This window comes from Jaculus jaculus, chromosome 8 (genome assembly GCF_020740685.1).
Source record: "Jaculus jaculus isolate mJacJac1 chromosome 8, mJacJac1.mat.Y.cur, whole genome shotgun sequence".
NCBI lineage: Eukaryota > Metazoa > Chordata > Mammalia > Rodentia > Dipodidae > Jaculus > Jaculus jaculus.
In genome coordinates, this window is record NC_059109.1 from 134,511,617 (window position 1) to 134,535,428 (window position 23,812).

At 44.2% G+C, this 23,812-nt stretch overlaps 1 pseudogene; it reads right to left on the reverse strand.

Moving 5' to 3' along the window:
- The window catches only part of LOC101601645, a 41,519-nt pseudogene extending 18,038 nt beyond the window's left edge, over positions 1-23,481 (reverse strand).
- Between the last annotated feature and the right edge of the window lie 331 nt (positions 23,482-23,812).

Here is a 23,812-nt window from a genome sequence, read left to right on the forward strand (position 1 = left end):
CACAGTCTATGGGAGGAAGGGATTTGTGTCACGCTTGCAGATCCAGGGGGAAGTTCTAGCTTCTATAGAAGAAGCTGTTTCCATGCATTCAAACAGGGAGAAACCACCACCAGCCAGCTAACACCAAAAAATAATGAGCATAGCTGGGCAGCAAGCAGCAGGGGCCCGCCAGAGCTCAGGCTGCTCTCTTACACCTGTGGGCTGGAATTCAGATCCACCCCCAAACATACCTCAGGGCTGGACCCCAGGATCTGCTCCCAGTGACACCTCCTCCAGCCAGGAGGCTGGAGACCCAAGTTACAAGCTTTAATGAAATACCTGAGTGCACGGAGGAATGCACGCCCACCACCACCACCAGCAGCATCTGTCACCACCATCATCGCCATCATGGTCACCATCGCTCTAACTGGCAACAATGCATCTAGCCATTCAAAAATTCCCACAGGACAGCATTTTTCAACAGAATGTTTCACAATGATACAAGGGTTGCCATATCTTTAACATCTCATATGGCAGTCCCTAAGCCATATGTAGACACTGGCTATGTTACATTAGCAGGACTCCAATTATAGGGATTGTTCACTGGGCAAATGCAACGCTGCCCCTCCCCATAATGGGAAGACATCCCCAAGGATGAAGTCTGTGGAGACAGGACTTTGCATGAGGAAAGCTAACAGTATGTGCCTTTGGTCTACCTCATGCTCTGCCCCAAGAGACTTGCTCAGCCGGCCACTCCCTCACCTCGCCTAACCCCTCGTTCACGCCCTCTGAGCAGGGCCTCACTCAGATCCCTCTCTACCACTCACCACTGCCCACTTCACGCCTTGCAATGCTGACGTTCTATCTTCATTTGTCGGATGGTGATCATATGTCTCATGACCTCCAGAGAAGCAGCTTTTTGGCTCTGATCGTCACTTGATCTCAGAACCAGGAATGTGCCTGACATATTGTAGAACTTAATATAATATAGTATAGTTTTTTTTGAAAGGTCATAGCCTGCTATTTTATAATAAACAGAATACTTTTATAAAATTAAAACCATTCTGCTCTCTTCCATCCTCCAAACCCTACCTGCCAACAAAAGTTCTGTCATTTTTGACTCACTGCTCTCAAATAAGAACCATGTGTCTAGAATGGGAAAGTGTTTTGAATTCTGAAAAAGAGCCAACATTTTACATCCTCTCATTCTTCTCTCTCCACAACTCACTCTCCTCACAGCTAATGTGACTAAACATTCAGGGTGATGGGTATAAATTTTTATCAGGACTATGACAAGAGACTTAAGAGGTGATTAAGCAAGGAATGTTTCACTCAATGCCCACTTCACTTAAGGAATAAAGCCTACATGTTTCTGGATTCACTGGCAAAAAGAGAAAAGAAGGGGCTGGAGAGATGGCTTAGTAGTTAAGGCATTTGCCTGTGAAGCCTAAGTACCCCAGTTTGATTCTCCAGGACCCAGGTAAGCCAGATGCACAAGGGGTCGCATGCACCTGGAGTTCATTTGCAGTGGCTGGAGGCCCTGGTATGCCCATTCTCTCTCTCTCTCTCTCAAATAACTAAATAAAATATGTTTTTAAAAAAAAAAGAGAGAAGAAGGAACCATTCAGAAAGCATCAACTAATACAACAACGAAAAAAAACAAAAAACTATCAGGCCTATTCTTGGACCTTGCATCAATGCAAAAAAATAAATAAGTAAATAAAAGGAAATCTTCCATTTATACACAAGTACAGGTAAATAAGAAAAATCAATGTAAACATAATTAAAACAGCCTTGTTTTTCGTTAGATTTCAAAGAACCATTATCTTGCATACGCTTCAATAAAGAGACGAGTAAAGCACTTAAAAGAATAAGGTGTACAGATTTCGACTTACATGGAAATGTGTCTGGTCGGATCGGACGTGAAAGAGTTGCCATTTACTCTTACATTGCTCTGGTGAGGACCAGTCGCATAGTCCTACAAAACAGCAAGGCCATATGAGGTTAATTCCCCTCGTGTGCCTAGAAGAGGAAAGAAGCTGGATTAGAATTATTCTGGAACCCTATACCATAGCTAATTTCACAAATTTCACTCAAGATGAGCATAATGAACAAAATACAGGACAATACCATTATGAACATTGATGTTTTTCATTTAAACATATTTATATTCAGTGTATTAAGCTAACAAATCATGCTATGTTCACAGGCTCAACCTAGACCCAGATGAGCATAGTCAGGCAATCATCAAGTGGTCTGTCAGGCTGGCCGTCACTTGTCACAAAGCAACTGTAGGAAGGGCCAGTGTTGCAGGAGATGGAGCATGGACGCAGAGGATCTGATGAATTCACACTTCTTTGATCTTGCAGTAATACAGATCACTTTGGCACATCTTCCGAGGAAAAGCCCAGAGGCAGCAAAAGGGAGCACTTCCCCTCGTATTTAATCTCAGCCTTGAAAAACCACTCAGCTCATTATGAGTTTACTTGGACTTCAACAGCATGATAGACAGTTCCCATGACAACCAGTTTCCAGTACACCATAGCATCATCTCCTAGATCCCCAGAAGTAGATATTAAACTGTCTGAAGGCAGAGCTGAGTCTAATGACCTCCAACTTCTTATAAACTGGCAGGGTCCCTGACTCATCAAAAATGGCAATTCATGGGCTAGAGAGATGGCTTAGTGGTTAAGGCATTTTCCTGAAAAGCCAAAGAATTCTGGTTCGACTCTCCAGGACCCACAAAAGCCAGATGCACAAGGGAGCGCATGCATCTGGAATTTGTTTGCAGTGGCTGGAGGCCCTGGTGCGCCTATTCTCTTCCTCTCTCTATCTCTCTCTCCCCCTCCCTCCCTCTTTCTCAATCTCAAATAAATAAGTTATACACACACACACACACACACACACACACACACACACGTGGCAATTCACGTGCAATATGTATGCCAGATGCTTCAAATGAATGAAGGAGCAGACAAGCCATGGGGCAGGCTTCTAGGTGTCATAAGTATTTTCTCATTGCTGTGACAATAAGCAACTTGAGAAGGAAAGTTCATTTAAGCCTAAATGTCAAAGGGATAGCATCCACCATGAAGCCATGGTGGCAGGAGCATGAAGGAGCTGCTCACATTGAAACTGCGCTCAGGAAGCAGAGAGATGAATGCTGGAGCTCAGCTCACTTTCTCCTTTTTAATCAGCTGGAATGGTGCCAATCACCATTAAGGTGGGTCTTCCCACCTCAATTAAACTAATCTAAAACCTTTATAAACAAGCCCAGAGATCTGTCTCCTAGGTGACTCTAGTTCCTGCCAAGTTGACAGTAGGAATTAACCATCATACTGGGTGTGTAGGATTCTTCCTAGAACAAAGGGGATGGATTTTACAAAAAGATCTGGACAGTGTGTGAACCTCAGAGATAGTACTTGTGTCCCACCCTAAGCAGCATCTGGCACGTGTGTGCTTCAAGCTCACTGAGTGTCATCTCCCTCAGTGGACCAAAGAGCAGAGCACACAATCCTGGCCTGAGCCAATTAGCACACCACATTGCATAGTCAAGCATCAGGTGTGAGCACATGACCTAAGCCAGCATGATGAGAATGGAGGATGGAGACTAACCCTTTCCCACTGGACCTGAACCTGTGTACACACGAAGCTGAGGTCCCTGAAGCTGCTCCATGAGTGACAGCAGAGAAAAGTTCACACAGTGAGGAAAGCCAGAGTACAAGTGAGACCAGCTTCTGAGGAGCTAGCTTCTGCCCGTAGGAGGAGAAAGCCCTCCCCCGCACTGCTCCTCTCCAGGAAGCAGGGCTGTTCCATTTCTAAGTCTGACTAAGAGAAAGACCTGGAGCCTTTTCTAGTTGTAATTTTTTCGCTGTTGAAGAGAAGTTAGGGACTACAAAGTCTGAGATCCAGGGTCTGTGTCTGTCTCCTTTTACACTGCTTGGGTGCCCTGAAAATGACTGTGGTGGCTTGAATGCAAAATGTCTCCCACAGACTCATAATCAGTCCCCAACAGTTCACATGAAGCCTTTAGCACGTGCAACCTTACTAGAGGAGATCTGGACCTCAAGTATACTAGTTCATCCCTGCCCAGGGTCCCTCAGCTAGCTCATTCTTGCTGCCCTCTCCCTGCTGCTGATGTATGAAGATGGGAGCCGGGTTCCTGCGCTGCCATGTTCCTCCAGCGGGGTGAAACTTTTCTTCCAAACTGTAATCCTGAAATAAGCCCTTTTCTCCCATAAGATCCTTCTGATGGGGGGTTTGTCCCCAACAACAATAAAGCAAATTGCTACAATGACAACACAAAGGCCCTATAATAATGGGATGAGTCACAGAAAAGTTTTCAGTAAGCTATAGTTGATCATTTGCAACTCAGATCTGAGTCCAAAGGCAAGCCCTTATTTGATGGATTTTCTTCTCATTGTCTTCCCTACAGTTCTCAGCCCACCTGCAATTTAGCCACATAACTGAGTATGGCAAACAAAATGTGAGCAGATAACCACATGTGCCATCATGGTCCGAGGCTGTAAAAGTCCCAAGCTCGGTTCACCAGCACTTTTCTTCCTCTCCATGGCAACAAGAGATGCCACCAGTTCCAGAAGGCATGGCTACCACTACAAAATGAGGTATCAGCTTGGACTTCTGAGTGATTCCCTGTAGCCTGCCATGGGTTGGATGCTTGAGAGAGACTAAAAAAAAAACTCTTATGTCCAGCTAAGTCTCAGATTTGGGGACTGTCATCACAGTAGAGCCACCCTGTCTCTATCCAACAGGGAGCCTGCATCTTCCTACAAGTCCTCCCCAGGTAACCCAGAGAACATTGTTCTTCAAGCCTAAAATTATACTAAAACCATTTACGTGTAAAGAGAGGCATGTGCAAGGGAAGCGTCTTGCCTAGCTCAATCAGAACCAGAGGCACACACCTGAAATCTCAGCACTCCAGAAGCTGAGACAGGAAGTTCACTGTCTGTTTGAAACCAGCCTGGCCCACCCCGTGAGTTCCAAGAGGCCACAGAGGGAGATCCTGTCCCAAAACAGGCAGCAAACAAACAGAAGAACTAACTTGTTCTAAATTATTGCCTATATATGTAATTCTAAAATATTAAAAACTAAAGTTAGGCATTTCTTTGGAGAGAGGAGCACATAAGGGAAAAAAATAAAGGAAATAGGATCTAATGCATGTGATGAGACCCAGTCAACATTCTCTTATGAATATGGGAGGGTCTTGTGAGGCCACTGTCCTCCCTAATGAGCTAGTGGCAGTTAAAGATTACTGGGGAAGGGGAGTCATTCTCTCCTGTGGCGTAACCACTGGTGGGTGATGAGGAGCACAGCAAGATGAAGGGGCAGGGAAGGGAAGTGTGGAGTACATGTGATCAGAGTGCAGATATATATGTATGGAAATGCCACAAAACAAAGCAGACACACAAGAAAAGGAAATAGACGTTCCACCTCCCAGAGCCAACATGTAAATGCTTTTCCTTCTCATAAGATATATCACCTTTGAGACAGACCACACTTCCTTCCTTAAAATTTGTGTGTATGTGTATGCCCATGAATTGACCAAAAAGAAACATCAATTTATGCAAAGCAGAAATTTCATTAAGTTTTTTTTTTTTGGCGGGGGGGATATTGATGAAAGTGAGTGTTCTTATGCCAGTTCATAAATACATGCAAAGTGCTAACAGTTCTGGGACTGGAGAGATTACTCAGCAGTTAAGGCATTTGTCTGCAAAGCCAAAGGTCTCAGGTTTGATTTCCCAGAACCCACGTAAGTCATGCCTCCCCTTTCTCTCACTTTCTCTCTCTCTCTCTCTCTCTCTCTCTCTCTCTCTGATAAATACATAAATAAAATATTTTTAAGTGCTAATGGTCCTAAAGGCTTTTCCAGAATATTTTGTCCACTGACAACTGAAATCTGACATGTTCACAAGAATATTTCCTGGGTCCATGTTATGTTGGCAGATTGCTTTTTCTTCTGCACTTGTGATTTGTGTGTTTTTAGTTGACTGTGGGGCACTAGCAGCCATGAAATAGAGATCATTTTAAGCAGGGTTTGCTGCATATGTCAAATAGAGACAGGCTGCTAGCAAAATATTCCCTCTGTGTGTATTGTGCAGCAATCCCCTCCTTGGGATAGTGTAACTGATGGGAAAGGCACACCTAACAATAAGTTAGCTAATTATAACAAATTAAAGAGCAAAGGATTAAAGTGAGACCAAAGCAAGCAAGAGCATAATTCTTATTAAGAGCTTTAACAAATGAACATATTACAAACTGGGCACATTCCCATCAGGTACTCTCATGTCTCCGCTCCTCACCCTATTCTACGGTGGCCCTTCCTCAGTGGGGTGATCTGTTCTCACTGTGGGGTCAGGAATGAAAGCACGAGTCAGTTCTTGTGGGAAGCAAGGGTCTCAGAACACACCTTCCCTCTGTGCAGCTCGTACATTCTTTCCCCTCCTTCTTCTGCGATGTTCTCTGAGCCATGATACTAGTCACCTCCTGCCCTTGTTTTAATCAAGTTGTTTATGAAAAATGGACTGAGTAGTTCTTACAACTGAAAAATGCAAAAATCCAATCAATGTCAAGTTCTTTCTTCATATTTCTTGAAGCCTGAAGATTGAGAATGTGGATAACCATAGAAGTGGACAGAATTACATGATCTAAACCTGGGAAATAATATTTTCATCTGAATTGGAGAGGGTCACCCTATAGTTTCATTTTTGATAAGATAAAGAGAAAAGGAGAGAGAGTAAATTGGCATGCCAGGGCCTCCAGCTACTGCAGTTGAACTCCAGATGTGTGCTCCAGTTTGTGCCCATGCACAACCTTGCACATATATCACCTTGTGAGTCTGGCTTACATGGTACCTGGGGAGTCAAACATGGGTCCTTAGGCTTTGCAGGCAAAATAACGCTTTAACTGCTAACCCATCTCTCCAGCCCTAGTTCCATTTTGTTGTTGTTGTTGTTTAAAAGAAAAGGAAAGAAATGTCTGTTTGTTAATTTGTTTTGAGACAGTATCTATGTAGCCCAGGCTGACCTCAAAATTTTGATCCTCCTGCCTCAGTTTTCTGAGTGTTGGGATTGTAGGGATAGGCTGCCACACTCACCATGACACTCTTGAAGATCAATAAGTAAGATTGGTGTGGCAATGGCTCAGTGGGTAAGGGAGCTCACTGCACAAGCACAGGGACCTGGGTTCAATCCTCCTAAGCTCTGTAAAACGCGGGGCATGGCCATGCCTGCCTGCAACCCCAGTGCTGAGGAGGCAAGGACAAGAGGACTGGTGGTGGAGCTTGTAGCCAGCCAGAATAGCCAAAAATAAAAATAAAAATAAACCAGAGATGGGACACACAACATGCATATTCTACACACAAACACATCACACATACTGCACATACACTCACACAGAGATTGCTTTCTCTGCCAGTACTCCCCAGTGGGATTCCTGTTACATATATTCAATAAATACATAATGAATTAACATCGGCACCTTATTTTCAGCATTGGAGCCCAATACTTTTTGAGATAGAATCTCTTCAGGCAACTCAGGTTGGCCTAGGACTCACAATGTAAACACATGCCAGCCTCAAACTCACACTACACCCACCTCAACCTGCCAAGTGCTGGTGTAAAAGGCATGTGCCACCATACCCAGTGACATTACCAACATCTGGATAAGGATTGGCAATATTACTCTAGGAATGAAGAACGATGTTTCTTCTCCATCCCACATTGAGCGTTGCCCACACCTGGATCCAAGTCTGTCGCGGTGAGCCACATCTGTGCTGGGAACAAGCCTGTGTGGGGCTTTGACATGCTGCAAGAGAAGAGATGCTCCTGGACACTCGGAGGAAGGCCACGCGTGTTGGCCACTAAACAAGGCAGCCGCCCTCGCGGAGATTGCTGTTTTCACACACCTTCAAAGTTGCCTCTCCTCACTTTCAGCTAAAACACCATGAGTCAAGCTGAGCGTGCCCAGAAGTGCTCCTGTCCATCGCCTTAATCCCTATGAGCATGTTCAGAGACGAACCTGCCCCTATAGGAGGAAAACGCCGTGCTTCTGTCTAAGAAGGGCGTAGCTTTGGAAATGACTCCCGCGTTCTCCTCAGCGGTGAGCCTGACTCTGCTCTCATGCTTACTTTGGCTCACCAACATGTGAATCCGTTGCATTCGGTTACATGGACATGGGCTCAACAAGTCTGGTTTGTACAACTGCACTCGAGGGAGCAAAGAGCCCAAGAGGTGCTGGCCAGAGTAGGGGGCCAGTGGCAGGGGAAAGCCCCGGAGCTCAGAGACAGCACATCCCAAACCCCTGCACACACGTCACAGCTAAAGACTCGGGCTCTCTGCCAGCCAGCCACTGTTTTCCGGGATTCCATTAGTCTCATCTTCCCAGGGAAAAGGACATGTTGCCCTTCCCCATTTGCTGGAATCGTGATGTATTCAAAGAACAGGTCAGCCCACTACCAACCATCTCCCCCTGGTAGAGCCAGGAGCGCAGGTCTGCTATTCCAGACGGGGGGCTGAGGGTGAGAAGGGCTCATCTGAATGGTGCTGGGGCACTAAGATGCAGTGATGGTAAAAAACTGGGTAAAACTAGAAAGAAATGGGAAAAGCTGGATCAGAAGTTGAATTTTCACTTTGTTCCTGAATGCCCTCCTACCTGTGGTTCACTTTGTCTTTCCTCTGCATCTCCAAAGCCTTGTGAGAAGCCATAGGATGCTCAGAATCTCTGGCCATTTCCATAGCATTGACTTTCCTGAAATGATTATTATTTCCAACTTGTCCATCTTTTTTTAGTTTAATTTTTTTCAAAGAATTTCAGAAAAGCCCATATAAGTTTACATAACTGTGCTGAATTATTTTAGGAACCGTTCTCTTCACAACTAAAATTTCACTCAGTTATTCTCATCTTATTCTGAGAGTATTTCCTGTTGACAAAATTACATAGTAAAGAGATTTCCATTAAACAATGCATCTCAGTGAAGAAAGGATAACTCTATTCTTTAATAATACCTGCAACTTCAAAATCGCTAATTTTCATCCAAAATAAACTTGTTTCCTCACAATTTTTTTTAATTTGGGGAGAAAAGGGAAGGGTGGCTAAAAAAATGCTTGTCTTGGGGCTGGAGAGATTGGTTAGTGGTTAGGGCCCTTGCCTGCAAAGCCAAAGAACCCTTGTTCAGTTCCCCAGGACCCACATAAGCCAGATGCAAAAAGTGGTACATGCATCTGGAGTTTGTTTGCAGCAACTGGAGGCCCTGATGCACCCATTCTTTCTCTCTCTCTCTCTCTCTCTCTCTCTCTCTCTCTCTCTCTCCCTCTCCCCTCCCTCCCTCCCTACTTCCCTCTCTCTTTCTCTCCCTCTTTCTCTCTCTCAAATAAATAAATAAAAATAAAATAAAAAATTCTTGCCTTGCTGGCATCCTCATTAAACCAGAGTTCAATTTCATGAGCTGGCACATGTTCTGGGAGACAAAGACAGGAGGACACCTTTGATGCAATGGCCAGCAAGCACAGCCCATCTAGTGAACGTGAGGCCAGTGAAAAACCCTGTCTCCAAAACAGAAAGACAGACAGCCCCTGAGTAACCACACCAAGGCTGTTCTCTGCCATCCACATGCACACACATACATATTCGTGCTCACGTCTATGCATGCACACAAACACAAAAGATTAAGATGTTCCTTTTATTCATTGTATACGTTCATTATACAGGATTACACACACACACACACACACACACACACACATATACACAAGCATATATGCTCTCATGTTCCCTCTCCCCTCCCCTTTCTCACCCCTACCGTATCCCATTAGCTCTCTTTGCTCCCCTAGAACATTGCCCATCTACTTCCTGTGAGGAGGCCTCCCCCAACATCTTCTTCTCAGGCCAGTGCTCATCTTCAAGTCAGATTCTCTCAGGACCTGGACTTGGTATCTGGACACAACCAGCAAGAAGGTGGCTCAAAATCACGTGGTGTCAACTTGCTAACATAGGAAGTGTTCTGTGACAGATAAGTGGAGTGACCATGAACAGTAGTCAGGAGAGGGGAGAGAATGAGAGAACACAGAGAGCTCTGGGGGGCCCAAGGTGGACTAACAGGGCACCCAGTTTTATACCACCTCCTGCCTGTTTCTTTGGGGTGAGGGCAGGGGTCTGGCTGCATTCTGTAGTCAGACATTTCACTTCCTCAAAAAACTACAATTTACAAGGCTGGAGAGATGGCTTAGTGGTTAAGCACTTGCTTGTGAAGCCTAAGGACCCAGGTTTGAGGCCCGATTCCCCAGGAACCACTTCAGCCAGATGCACAAGAGGGCACATTATCTGGAGTTCGTTTGCTGTGGCTAGAGACCCTGGTGTGCCCATTCTCTCTCTCTCTCTCTGCCTCTTTCTCTCTGTGTCTGACTGTTGGTCTCATATAAATAAATAAAAATAAACAATTTTTTAATTACCATTTACTGACTTGGAGGATTGCTCAGTGATAAAGAACTTTCTATGTATCTAAGAGCAGATTACCACGGGTGGAGGGTGAGAACAGGGGCATCTGCCAAAAGCTACCAGGCCACCTAGCTGTGAGTAGAGCAATGAGTGACAGACCCTGCCTCAAACAAAGGGGAAGGCAAGGACCAACACCCAAAAGTTGTTCTCTGACCTCCACACTTGTGCCATGGCCTGTGTGAATGTGTGTACACACACATACACACACACACACCACACACACACACACCACACATAAATACACAAACAAAAACAATCAAATGCCATTGAGTTTATTTTTTCTGATTGCATCCATAGGTTTGTTTCTCTTCCTAAATCTCACAGATAAAAAAGGGAAGGAAGAAACTGCCAAAAAAAAAAAAAATTCCAACTTTCTCCACATTGGCCTTTCAAAGAGAACACTCCATCCCACCTGCGCTCCACAGGGTCCCACACACATCCCACGTAGATGCGCCAATGAAAGTAAAGCTGGGTCTTCAAGGCCACATGGCCATCGATATACATTAAAGTAACACCAGACGAGCACCAAAGCCCAATTACCCAAATGCCTTGCCAGGTAGCAGTCATTACCAATCCTAGGCTCTCGGGCAAACCATCTCCTGCCTAGGAATTAAGCCAGCTGTGAATGCAGATATTCCCCCTGGTCCTAACAGCCTCTCTCAGAGTAATTGAAACAGTTTCCCATCATCCAACACTCAGGGTCAACATAGCGTTTAGCAACATTTCATTGAGCAGAGGTTTCTTAGCCTGACCTACGCACCCCTTTGTGTTTCCATGGAGCTGGTAAGTGGCTCCTCATTCAGAAGAAGCTTCAAGGTGATGCTTCCCAATTGGTGCTTTGAGAGAAGTTCGGTCTGGGTGGCTGGCTTTGCTTACAACCTAAGATACCGGTGTGAGTATGACAGAGAAAGACGGGAGGGGTCGGGCCCAGCTGCCTGCGAGTTCAGGGGGGAGATCTGTATGCAAGCGCCCCATGAACCCGGGGCAGTAGGAGCACAGGGCCTTTAAGGTATTGTTCAGAGAACTTCATGAATGATTTCCGGGAGTGTGGAGGAGGCCAGCATGTAGCTGATGAATCATTCGCCACCGCACAGATGTTAGCACAAAGAACTCTCTTCTTTCTCCACACAGTGTTCTTCTGGATGGGTCCAAGTGAACCCATTTGGCAATAAACTAGCTCCGAGTTTAGAGAGTAGAAATTCATACTCACTCTGCAGCTGAAAGACTGGAAAAATTTAGGAATGTCTGATTTTGATGCAAATCAACTTACTCTGCCACATTTCTAGCTGGTATTTTTCCTTGGGTCCCTTGTTCCTAAGGGAATCTTGGGTTAGTGGCAGCTCCCACTCTTGCTTCCCTAACACCGACACCCCAAAATGAACTGGTACAGCCCAGGCTCAGAGAAAAACAGGATGCTGTAGGATACAAGTTGCTCTCAATCAAGTTAGCATTTCCCAAGCTTCCAGAAGCATCTAGGAATTCCTGAAAGCAATGAGGTTCTTTCAGGCTGTTGGAGACTCTGTTTCTCCAGAGGAACAGAAACACTAGGATAATGGAGATATACAGATAGATGATTAATAAATAGTAGATAGTAGATAGGTGATAGATAGATGATAGATAGATAGATAGATAGATAGATAGATAGATAGATAGATGATAGATAGATAGATAGATAGATAATAGGATAGATAAATAAATATGGTTGATAGATATTAGGATATCTATAGATATTAATGATTGATAGATGTTAGGATTAATCAGTAGATGATAGATAGATGTGAGAAAGATAAGCAGATGACAGGATATATCAATATTAGATGAGAGGATAGATGATAAATAGATAAGTGAGAGTAGAGATCATTCAATATTAAATTGTTGAATAAATGATACATAGATAGATGATAGGATAGATCAATAAATGATAGAGGATGGATTAGATGATAAATATATAGATTGATAGATACATAAATGATAATGATAGATAGGTGATAGGATTAGCAGATAGATAGACTATGAGGAAGACTATTTAGGAAGTCCCACAATAGGCAGGTTACAAGATAGAGAACCAGGAAAGCCAGCAGCATGTCTGATTCCAATTCAGAGGTCTCAGAGCCAGGGAAGCCAGAGTTGTAACTCTTGGTCCATGGCTGAAGACCTGAGGGCCTGGGCCTGCTGCAGGAGCAAGTTCTAAAGTCTAGTATCCCGAGAAATGAAATTTAGAAGTCCATGTATAGAAGAGGATTGTTCAGCTCCAGAAAACAGAGAGCAAACTCGAGTTTTTTCTGCTCTTGTGTTCTGTCTGAGTTCTCAACCTACTGGATGGTACATGTCTGCATTGGGTCAGAGTAGCTCTTCCATATCAGTCCTTTGACTCGAAGGCCAATCTTTTCTGGAAACATCCTCACAGACATGGCAAGACAATGTTTTGCTGTTGTCTGGGCATCTTCTGACCCAAGCAAACTGGACACCTAGAATTAATCGCCATGAGGGGAAACTAAATTGGGCTGTTTGTTTATGTGTTTCTGGTATCTTGTAGTTTCAGCACTTATGATAAAGGCTACTAGCCATTATGCCAAGTCTTTATAGAAAAAAAAGTGGCTAGCTGAAAATCAATGACTTTTCATGGAGTCATCAAGAAATAAAGTTGCCAGGAAAACTGCTCTTCTGAAACGTGGAGCACAAAAAGGATATGAATACAGCCCAGTGATGCTTGCTGTAGCAGAAGCCACTCCAGCTAGGACAAGAAGGAACCTGAATAGTGATGTGGATGGATTGCTGAAAGTTGACTATGAGCCAGCATAAGGGTGACCACCTCAGTGAGAGTTCACAAGTTCATGGGCATTATCCCCAGAAACTGTATCAGTTTCTCCTAGTGGATATCCAAGTAAGGTCCCTCAAGGAAGGCTCTGTTAGGGAGATGAAATGTACTCTTCATGAAGCACATTAGACCCTTCCTCAAAACATAGGCCTACACTGTGAAATGATTGCTACAATCAAATAGTTAACATGTCCATTGCCCTGCACTTAAATACATATTTATGTGATATTCAACCACAAAAGGTCAATAGATAATAGATAAATAAATAGATAACAGATAGATAGATAGATAGATAGATAGATAGATAGATAGATAGACAGACAGATAATTGATAGGTAGCTCACTCCACATTTCCCCAGGGGAAACAAGTAGAATCTGAGAAGGTGGGCAGCAAGCCAGGCTATAAAGAACACCAAATGCCAAAGTAAAGACTGAGCAATGCCAAAGAAACAGTCCATTTTGCTTTTTGTTTTGGTTTGGTGTTTTTATTTTTTTGAAACAGGCTCTCATATAGCCCAGGCTGAGGATGACTTTGAATTTCAGATCCTCCTGCCTCAATCTCTGGAGAACTAGGATTACAGGTGTGCACCACACCCAGGTTACATTTTGAAAGAACTCAGTTTGAGGTTAAATATAGTAGGTTAGGATGTAGAATGTGGATAGAGATGATTAGAGGGGAATTCTGCAGTGCTAGACAGTAGAAGGATGCTTTATGAGCGTACACACGCACGCACGCACACTCATACATACTGGTAGATTCTGTCGAATAGACACAAGAGGGCTGGGGAGATAAAGTGGATACAGCACTGGCTATTCGAGCCCGAGTGCCTGAGCACAGCCCCCAGGCCCCACGCAGAAAGCCGGAAGCTGTGGCTGCTTCCTGTTATCACAACACACTGACATGTGCATGGGAGGCAGAGACCCGAGCACTCCCGGACGCCTGCAGTGATCACAGCAATGAACGGGAGCCTGGCCTCCACACACATGCTGCGGCACACGGGCACCTGTCCTCACGCATGTGCATATGCATGTGCGCGCACACAAAACAGACACGGGAGCCAGATGAAACACCTCTCAAAGACCACTCCTCCATTGTGTGTGCTTAGGAGGCCAAGGCCGGAGGATTGCAAAGTTCCCGGCCGGCTTGGGCTATGAACTGAGTCCTAGTCCAAAAAAACACAAAAGCAAAAGACCATTCCACAAGGCAGAAAATAAACAGAAGAGTTCTTAGGTAAATAAACCTGGGGGAGAAGACATGTCTGCTGGGCATAAAAGTTCCAAGCACACCTGTAGATACCTGACCCTCAGTGAAGTGGATCATCACCCCATTTCCAAGTGGGGCTCATGGTGACTGCCTCCCAACGAGTGCAGCATGTGGAGACTGAAAGGTGTAACTTGGCTGGAAAATCAAACAAACTCTACTTCAGCCAGTGACCAAGGGCAGCCCAGCAGTCATCAATCATGTCAAGCGAGCGTCCTTTGATGCCACGTAATGGGAACAACCCGCTGCCTCTGTGATCTCGGAGAAACCTTTAACCCCCGTCCATACCTGGGAAATCATCTCACAATTTCCCACTAAGGGGTGTTTTCCAAAATGCCTGACATAATTCTCAAAAAGGTCAAGGTCATCAAAACAAGGGAGAACCAGAGAAACTGTCCCAGCCAAGAGGAGCTAAAAAAAAAAAAAAAAAAAAGTGATACGGTTACTAAATGTAACATATTCTAGAGGGGAACATAAGAACAGAAAAGAAGAGACACCAGAAAAAAAATCTAAGAAATAAAGCACAGGCTGCCTTTAATAATAACGGTATCAAAAAAAATAAATAGCATTTCAGCCATAAACTGGATTTCTAAGTAGGAGGAAAGCATTCTAGTTGAAATGTGTGTGTGTGTGTGTGTGTGTGTGTGTGTGTATCTAAGAAGAATAAATCTTATATAACCATAAATACTAATGATAATAGTATCAATACTAGCTTCTTAAGTAAGAGTAATGTAATATTTTCATGCAAAATGCTAATACAAAAAACTGGGTATGTGGTGTGTGGGAATTTTTTTGTACTATCTTTGCAATGTTCCTACAAACCTAAACTCTTCTAGAATGAAAAGATTATTTGGAACAAGATCATTTTGACAAATGATGAAGAATAGAATAGGAAAAACAATGGGGGATGTTAGCTATAAAGCTGATAAAGCTATAAAGACTGGGAAAGATGGTGGCTTGGACTGTGGGACTACTGAAGATAAACTTGGGTACGGGAAAGGGGCCATATGCCATCATGGACAAGGACACAAAGTGGGATGAAAAGAGTGCTGAGACCAGCACCAGCACCAGCACCAGCACCAGCACCAGCACCAGCATCAGCATCAGCACCAGCACCAGCACCAGCACCAGCACCAGCATCAGCACCAGCACCAGCACCAGCACCAGCACCAGCATCAGCATCAGCACCAGCATCAGCATCAGCATCAGCACCAGCACCAGCATCAGCATCAGCATCAGCACCAGCACCAGCACCAGCATCAGCATCAGCATCAGCACCAGCACCAGCATCAGCACCAGCACCAGCATCAGCACCAGCACCAGCACCAGCACCAGCACCAGCATCAGCATCAGCATCAGCATCAGCATCAGCATCAGCACCAGCACCAGCATCAGCATCAGCATCAGCATCAGCACCAGCATCGGCGCCAGCACCAGCATCAGCATCAGCATCAGCATCAGCACCAGCACCAGCATCAGCACCAGCACCAGCATCAGCACCAGCATCAGCACCAGCACCAGCATCAGCACCAGCATCAGCACCCACATGAGCAAGCAAGGATGCAGCAAATACTGCAGTTCTGCCAAGATGAAGCAAAAATGCTTACCTTCGTAGTTTTGCATCAAAAGATCATCCTCTAAAGGAAAGATCCAGGACCTTCTCCTAAAGAACTTCTTTTAGGGATGGAGAGGTGGCTTAGGGGTTAAGATACTTGCCTGAAAAGTCTAACAACCCTGGTTTGATTCTTCAGTACTCACATAAAGCTGGATGCACAAAGTGGCACATACATCTGGAGTTCATTTGCAGTGGCTGAGGCAGTGGGTGTCCTCCTCCTCCTCCTCCTCCTCCTACTCTTCTTCTTCTTATTTTTCTTTCTCTCTCTCTCTCTCTCTCTCTCTCTCTCTCTCTCTCTCTCTCTCTCTCCTTTCAAATAAATTCATTATTTTTTGAGAGAAAGAGTGAGAAAAAGGCAGACAGAGAAAGAAAGAAGGGAATAAAGAGAGAGGGAGAGAATAAGTGTGCCAGGACCTTCAACCTGCTATGAGCAGACTCCAGGCACATGTGCAACATTGCTCACTTGCATCGCTGTGCATCTGGAGATTTCAACATGAGTTCTTAGGCTTAGTAGGCAAGTACATTAACTGCTAAGGACCCCTTCAACACTAAAAATGTTTTATTATTATTATTGTTATTGACAAGATGTTTCATATGGATATATCATGTGTTGGTACCCTCTTTTCCCTCATCCCTGGCCCCATTCTATTGGGGATGCTCCTCAGCGGAGTTGCAGGTATACAACCCATGGGGTTGTAGTTTGTGCCTTATGGGAGCAATAGTCAGTTATTTGGGAGGAGTGGTAATGTCTCTGGGCATGATGTCTCAACCTATGGCTCTTACAATCTAACTAGTGCTGGAGGAATGACTTAATGGTTAAGGCATTTGCCTGTGAAGCCTAAGGACCCGTGTTCCATCTCTCTCCAGATCCCACATAAGGCAGACATACAAAGGTGAGGCAAGCACAAGGTCGCAGATGTGTACTAAGAAATGCAAGCATCTGGAGTTCAATTTCAGTGGCTGAGGCTCTGCCATGCTATTTCTCACTCTCCCTCTCAGAAAAAATAATAATAACTGGTTTTGACTGCGTGTTCTCATACTGCTCTAACAAACCACAACAACCTGGCTGTCTTAGTACAACAGAAATGTAAATTGTCACAGCTGTGGGATATCAGAAGCCTAAGTCTTAGTCAAGCCAATATTTTCTCTAGAATCATCCACAATCCCATCAGCATTTGGGGGCTGCCAGCCAACCTTGATATGTGGCCACATCCCTCCAGTCTCTGCGTCCATCACCACATGGCCTTCTGCTATTCTGTCGTCACATGCCATTCTCTGACTATGTCTACAAATCCCCTGCGTCTTTTAAAGGCATTTTGTGACTGGATTAGGGATCATCCAAGTCCATGCAACCCCACTTTAACTGGATTACATCTGCAGAGACCATCTTTCCACATAAGACCACATTCATAGATGCCAGGCGCTTTAACTTGAATGGTCTGCTTAGGGGAGACACAATTCAGCCCACAGCAGATTTCAGAGCTAGTGTTGGGAAGATGAGCCTGCAAGTGTGTTTTGGCAGCAGAACAAAGGTAATGCGCTCACAATATGATGTGAGGATTTCAAAAGGACCATGGGACCATTTGAAGGAGCTGCCAGAGCCCAAATCCAGGACAACTTCAGTAACAAAACAAACAGTGGTAGTAAAGGATTATAGCCCATAGAATAAATATTCACAAATCCATACTGATATAAATGAAGGATTGAATGAACAAATGAGGGAGAGGAGGCAGATTTCTCTGCAAGAGAACTGAAGTTAGTAACTAAAGAGGGAATGGTGGAAACAGACAAAGCCCCTCTGGCAAACACCAAAGTAAAGATTGTGGTCTGACAGAAATCTCATCAGGAAATGCAAAGCATAGAATTAAGATATTGGAAAAAAAATGTCAAAAGATCTCCTCACAGGACAGAGAGGAAAAAGTAGTGACTCTGCAATAGAGACATCTGCAGACACCACTGTCACCCGGTGATCAAAGTTAACATCCCCAGTGGTGAGACGCTGACTGCATGCCACGCCCCGCCTGCTGTGACATGCTGACACTGGGGCACAGGACCACTGCTGTGCTAGTGTAGATCATTGAGAAAAAATAATGCGTCACACATATCACCTAGTTCTAATCGTTAAAAAAAGCTTCAAACACAGACCAAAAATGAACCCAACATGGCTCAGGGAAATTTTGCGGAAGAGGGGGCAGAAAGAATGGCAGAGCCACATGTTGGGTCATGATATGCAGAGACATTTATCGTACCAATAGCTAAATGTGGGCTAACTCCACAATGCACGACCCATATACCTCAACAAGGAGGGGCCAATGGGGAGGGGGTAGGCCACAGATGAGCCTAATAATGGTACCAAACTGCCTATGTTTGCTGAATACAAAACTAATTAAAAAATAATAATAAAGCTTCAAACAAACCCAAATTAAGCCCACTATGCCATAATCCCAGAGCTCAAGAGCATGAGGCAGGAAAATCAAGAATTTGATGATGATTTGTGCTGCTTAGAAAGACCTGTCTTGAAAAAGCTAAAAGAAAAACACTCAAACTGAGGAATATTCTCTAAAGTAGCTGGCCAACAGCCTTAGTATTTTTGAAAATTCTCAAGGGCTTCAACAATGAAGACTGAGTAAGTAGACAAAGGAAAGGTGGTGATAAAATTCGATGTGTGATTCTGAATCGAATCCTGGATCAGGCCGAGAACATCTGTGGGAAAACAGACTAGCTCTGGATGTGATCGGTCGGGAAGGTACTAGCGTACATGGGTGTCAGTGTGTCCTCCGACACGCTGCCATGCACTGTGGGGAAACAGCTTCGTTGCAAACACAAAATTATTTCAGAAAAAAGAAAGAGTTGATGAGGAAATGTGAACACATTTGAGAGTCACTTGAGAAGTGAAATCAACAGGCCTTGAGGACAGAGGAACATCAATGAAGATCGGGAGTGGAAGGCAAGAAGGAATGATGAAAGATGACCTCCCAGGTGTCTCCCTCACATAACAAAATGAAAAATGACAATAATCCCTGAGAATAAGAGTACCAAGAAGAACCACTTTCTGGAGAAATGTTCAAGGTAAATTTGGAACAAGCTGAGATTGAAAGGCCTTTGAAAGATCTAAAAGGAGATCTTAAGACAGCAGCTGGGCATATTTATGGCCAAGGAACTAGAAGAATATGGGCAAACACTCATAAACTGTAAATACTGAAGCTATGCACACATGATTTCATAGAGAAGCAGCACAAGGCAAGAATGGGTAACCCCAGCCTAAGGGTATAATGAGATGACAGACAAGAAGAGTCTATGAAAGGACAAAGGAGAAGACAGGAAAACAACAGCCAGAAAAGCAGGAGCATGCTCTCTCAGGTGTCAGGAAAGGAGAAAGTGTCAAGAAATGTTAATGAGCCAGGCAGGAGTGGTGGTGCACACCTTTAATCCCAGCACTCAGGAGGCAGAGGTAGGAGGATCACAGAGGGTTCGAGACCACCTTGAGATTACATAGTGAATTCCAGGTCAGCCTGAGCTAGAGTGAGACCCTACCTCAAAAAAAAAGAAAGAAAAGAAAAGGAAAAAAAGAAATGTTAATGAGTCCCTTATTAGGTTTGTATCTCATAGGTAACATAGTAGAAAAATCTTCAGGGGCAGAGTTCTAAAGGTTATTTTTTATTAATAGTAGTATTTATTAGCAATTTATTATTTAAAGAGGTACCAGATAGAGCATCATTCTGTTGTGAAATATTTTTTCCTGGTTTTTGTTGTTGTTGCTCTGTTTTTGTTTTTGTTTGGTTTGGTTTGGTTTGATTTTTCTGAGGCAGGATTTCACACTAGCTCAGGCTGACATGGAATTCACTATGTAGTCTCAGGGTGGCCTTGAACTCATGGCGATCCTCCTACCTCTGCCTTCCGAGTGCTGGGATTAAAAGCATGCACCACCACGCCCGGTGTTTAAATATTTTCATAAAAAGTTTTAAAACGATCATCTAAAGATTACCATTATCCAATATTAGTAAAATTTAGTTTTAGGGAAGTTAAATTTGTAATGATGTGGGCTGGAGAGATGGCTTAGCAGTTAAGCACTTGCCTGTGAAGCCTAAGGACCCCGGTTGGAGGCTCAGTTCCCCAGGTCCCACATTAGCCAGATGCACAAGGGAGCGCACGCGTCTGGAGTTCGTTTGCAGAGGCTGGAAGCCCTGGCGCACCCATTCTATCTCTCTCCCTCTATCTGCCTTTCTCTCTGTGTCTGTCACTCTCAAATAAATTTTTAAAAAAATTTAAAACAATAATTTGTAATGATGTAAGCATGTAGGCATTTAATAAAGTATCCTTTTTGGGGATGCTGCATTTCATTAGAAATGCAGTTTTTCCAATCAATGTCCTGTATTCTCTTCACATGTCTAAGTCTGACAGCAATGAAAACCTCCAGTGATAATAGCCAAATAGCGCAGTACAACCCATCAGAAAGCAAGTGTTTCCACATATTTGCATGTTTGTTTGAGGGGTACCTGGGACTTTTGAAAACAAGAAGCAGTATTCACATCATAAGCTCACAGAATTGTGGCATTTTATGACCGAAGGATCTTACGACCTTGCTTTGAAGTGGTGCCGTCTCCTCTTGGGCATTTTAGAATGTAGACTACTCACGGCGGGGTTGAAGGTGTACAGTGTTCTTATGTTGTCAGTGGTTTTCTTTCTTTTTTGCCTTGATGTCTATTTCTTACTGGAGAGTGAATCTTTCAGTTGCTTAAACAGTGAGCTATAATCTCACCCACATTTATAAACAAGTTGTACATGAACTTCAGTTAGATATCTTTCCTACCTCCACAACCAGCAAAACCTATCCATTTTCTACCATTACAAATGACAACCATTTTTCTATGATTATTATTAATGGTGGTCTTTTGTTTTTAAATCTTTTTAAACTAATAAAATTTACTGTGTGCATGTTATTCAGAATTGTATTACAAGTGTTTTTAATTGTGATCTTTTTTTCAGTCCTTAAGTGTCATGTCTTTTTATATAAAGTGTTCTCAAAATACTCACCAAGGAATAAGGCCATGAGTGGACAGTGAAGAGTAATTGACAAATGGTGTCCTAGGAAATAATTTATTTTGCATAAGCATATGGTCAGATCATTTTATGCATATGGAACCTGGATTGGATATCAAGCATAATGTGTAGTCAGTGCCAATACATTTATAAATTTGTTTTGTTTTGGCTTTAGTTATATAGAGTGCTGCCTTAGTCACTGTAATGTAATCTGTATTTGTGCAATTTCTTATATTCAAATCTTTAAATAAAATGTTTTATACCATTTAAAAAATAAATGTTAATGAGTAGCAAGGGGCTGGGGAAATGGCTCAGTGGATAAGGTGCTTGCTTCAAGCACGAGGACTGGGGTTCAGATACCCAGCACTCATAAATGCCAGATGGGCGGCGGATGGGTGCCTGTCATACCCAGGACAAGCTGGCTGGCCAGACTGGCTAGACTGACAAGCAATAGGCCCAAGTGAGAGGCCCTGCCTCAATAAAATAAAGTGGGACACAATCAAAGAAGACACCCAGTGGCAACCTTGAACTATACACACACACACACACACACACACACACACACACACACACACACAGAGTGAGAGATTGAGAGAGAGAGAGACTGCAGAGCAATCTGTAGAGAAATCAAATAAAATAAAGTTCAAAAGATGTCCATTGATGGCAAAATGGAGGTTATTGGTAACTACTGAAAATGGTGGGCTTGTTTATTTATTCATTATTTATTACAAGTATGTATATGTGTGTATATAAGGGGGGGGATAGAGGAAGAGAGACTGAGCACACCAGGTTCTCTTAGACTGCAAATGAATGCCCCACTTTTTGTATCTGGCTTTATGTGAATGCTGGGGAACCAAATCTGGGTTGGCAGGCTTTAAAGGCAAGTGCCTTTAACTGCTGAGCCATCTCCACATCCCCTGAAAATTATGTTTTTGCAATGTATTTTCACACAAAGAATGACCCACATCATTCTACTTCCATGAATATGATTTTCAGTCTTATGCATTGATTCCATGTCTAGTGAATTACATATACCTGCAAGAAAAATGGGCTGTGGTGTGTTGCATTAGGATATGATAGTCTCAATTTTCAGATGAGGTCACCGTGATAGACCACAGCTAAACTGGACTTTATTATCCCCACTTCTTGGTACTCGTGCCCTTGTGTGCTTCCCTCCCTCTTGCATGCAAGGTATGCCTTTTCTATGACTAGGCTGTAAGAGGACATAGCTCTGTCTTGCTTAGCAGACTCTTCCTTTTTTGGCTTGTGCATTTTGAAGAGGTGACCTGGGTACAAGATAAACTCACACAATTGTATTAGTCATGTTTTAATGGCTAGAATGAAGAACTAAGAAATATATAAACTAATTAACCCCTTTATAAAGAAAAAAGTAAGGTAGCTGGGTGTGGTGGCACATGCCTTTAATCCCAGCACTCAGGAGGCAGAGGTAGGAGGATCACCATGAGTTTGACGCCACCTGAGAATACAGAGTGAATTCCAGGTCAGCCTGGACTAGAGTGAGACGCTACCTCAAAAAAAAAAAAAAAGAAAAAGAAAAATGGAAGGTTGATTTATCTCACCGTGCTGGGAGTTTCAGTCCAAACTCAGGGGGTCTCATTGCTTTAGATGTCTAGCAAAAAGAGCATACCATAGCAGGAGTGTGTGGAGGAGCATATCCATGAAGCAGGGAGGGAGGGAAAAGGAAGAGAGGGAGAGAGAACGTACACTCCCCTTTAGGGATCTCCCAAAAGATCCCACACCAAAAAGTTCCTAATATCTCCTAATTCTGCCATTCTAGAGGCCAAGTCTTTGGCATATGAACCACGTGTGCATGTGCTCATGCATGTGTGCATGCATGTGCACACACATGTAGAGGCCAAAGGACAATGTTGGGCATCATCCCTTCAGGTGCTGTCCACGTCTTTTTGAAGCAGAGTCCATCACTGGTCTGGAACTGCAAAGTAAGCTAGACTCGCTGGCCAGTGAGCCCGGCCCTGCTGCCCGCACCGCCCAGCACGGGGATTCCCAGTGCGCTGCTCCATAGCCAGCCGCTTTCCATGAGGCCTGGGGATCAGAGTCGGGATCTCGTGCTTGCAAAGCAACCGCTCCACTGACTGAACATCTCACCAGCCTGGCAGGTGGACCCTTGAGGAAACTACCTGTCTTCAAACTAGGTCCGCAGGGAGCCGCGGGCTGCCCCTGGCGCACAGACAGGGAAGAGCTAGGGGCCGAGAGCAGCACGGAGATGATCGCCATCCACACAACCCCAGGGGCAGCCGGGAAGAGGCTGTGAACCCAAGCGCTCGGCTACTCCAGGCCTGGGCTCAGTGCCAAAGGAACTGTATGACAACAAGCACCACTGTCACCAGCCTCTGAGCACTGGGGTCATTTGTCAAAATGTACCAGAGGATGAAACTCTGTGCGCTCAGGAGGAGGAAGGGTGTGTGGGGGTCATCGCCCGTCACCCAAAAGGTACAAGCTCCACCAATCTCTGCTTTGCCTCTTGAAGGTGAACTCTGTGGTTCCATCCAGTAGACCCCTTTCCCTGTGCTTCTGATGGGGTTTAGCCAATGGATAGCATCCAGCC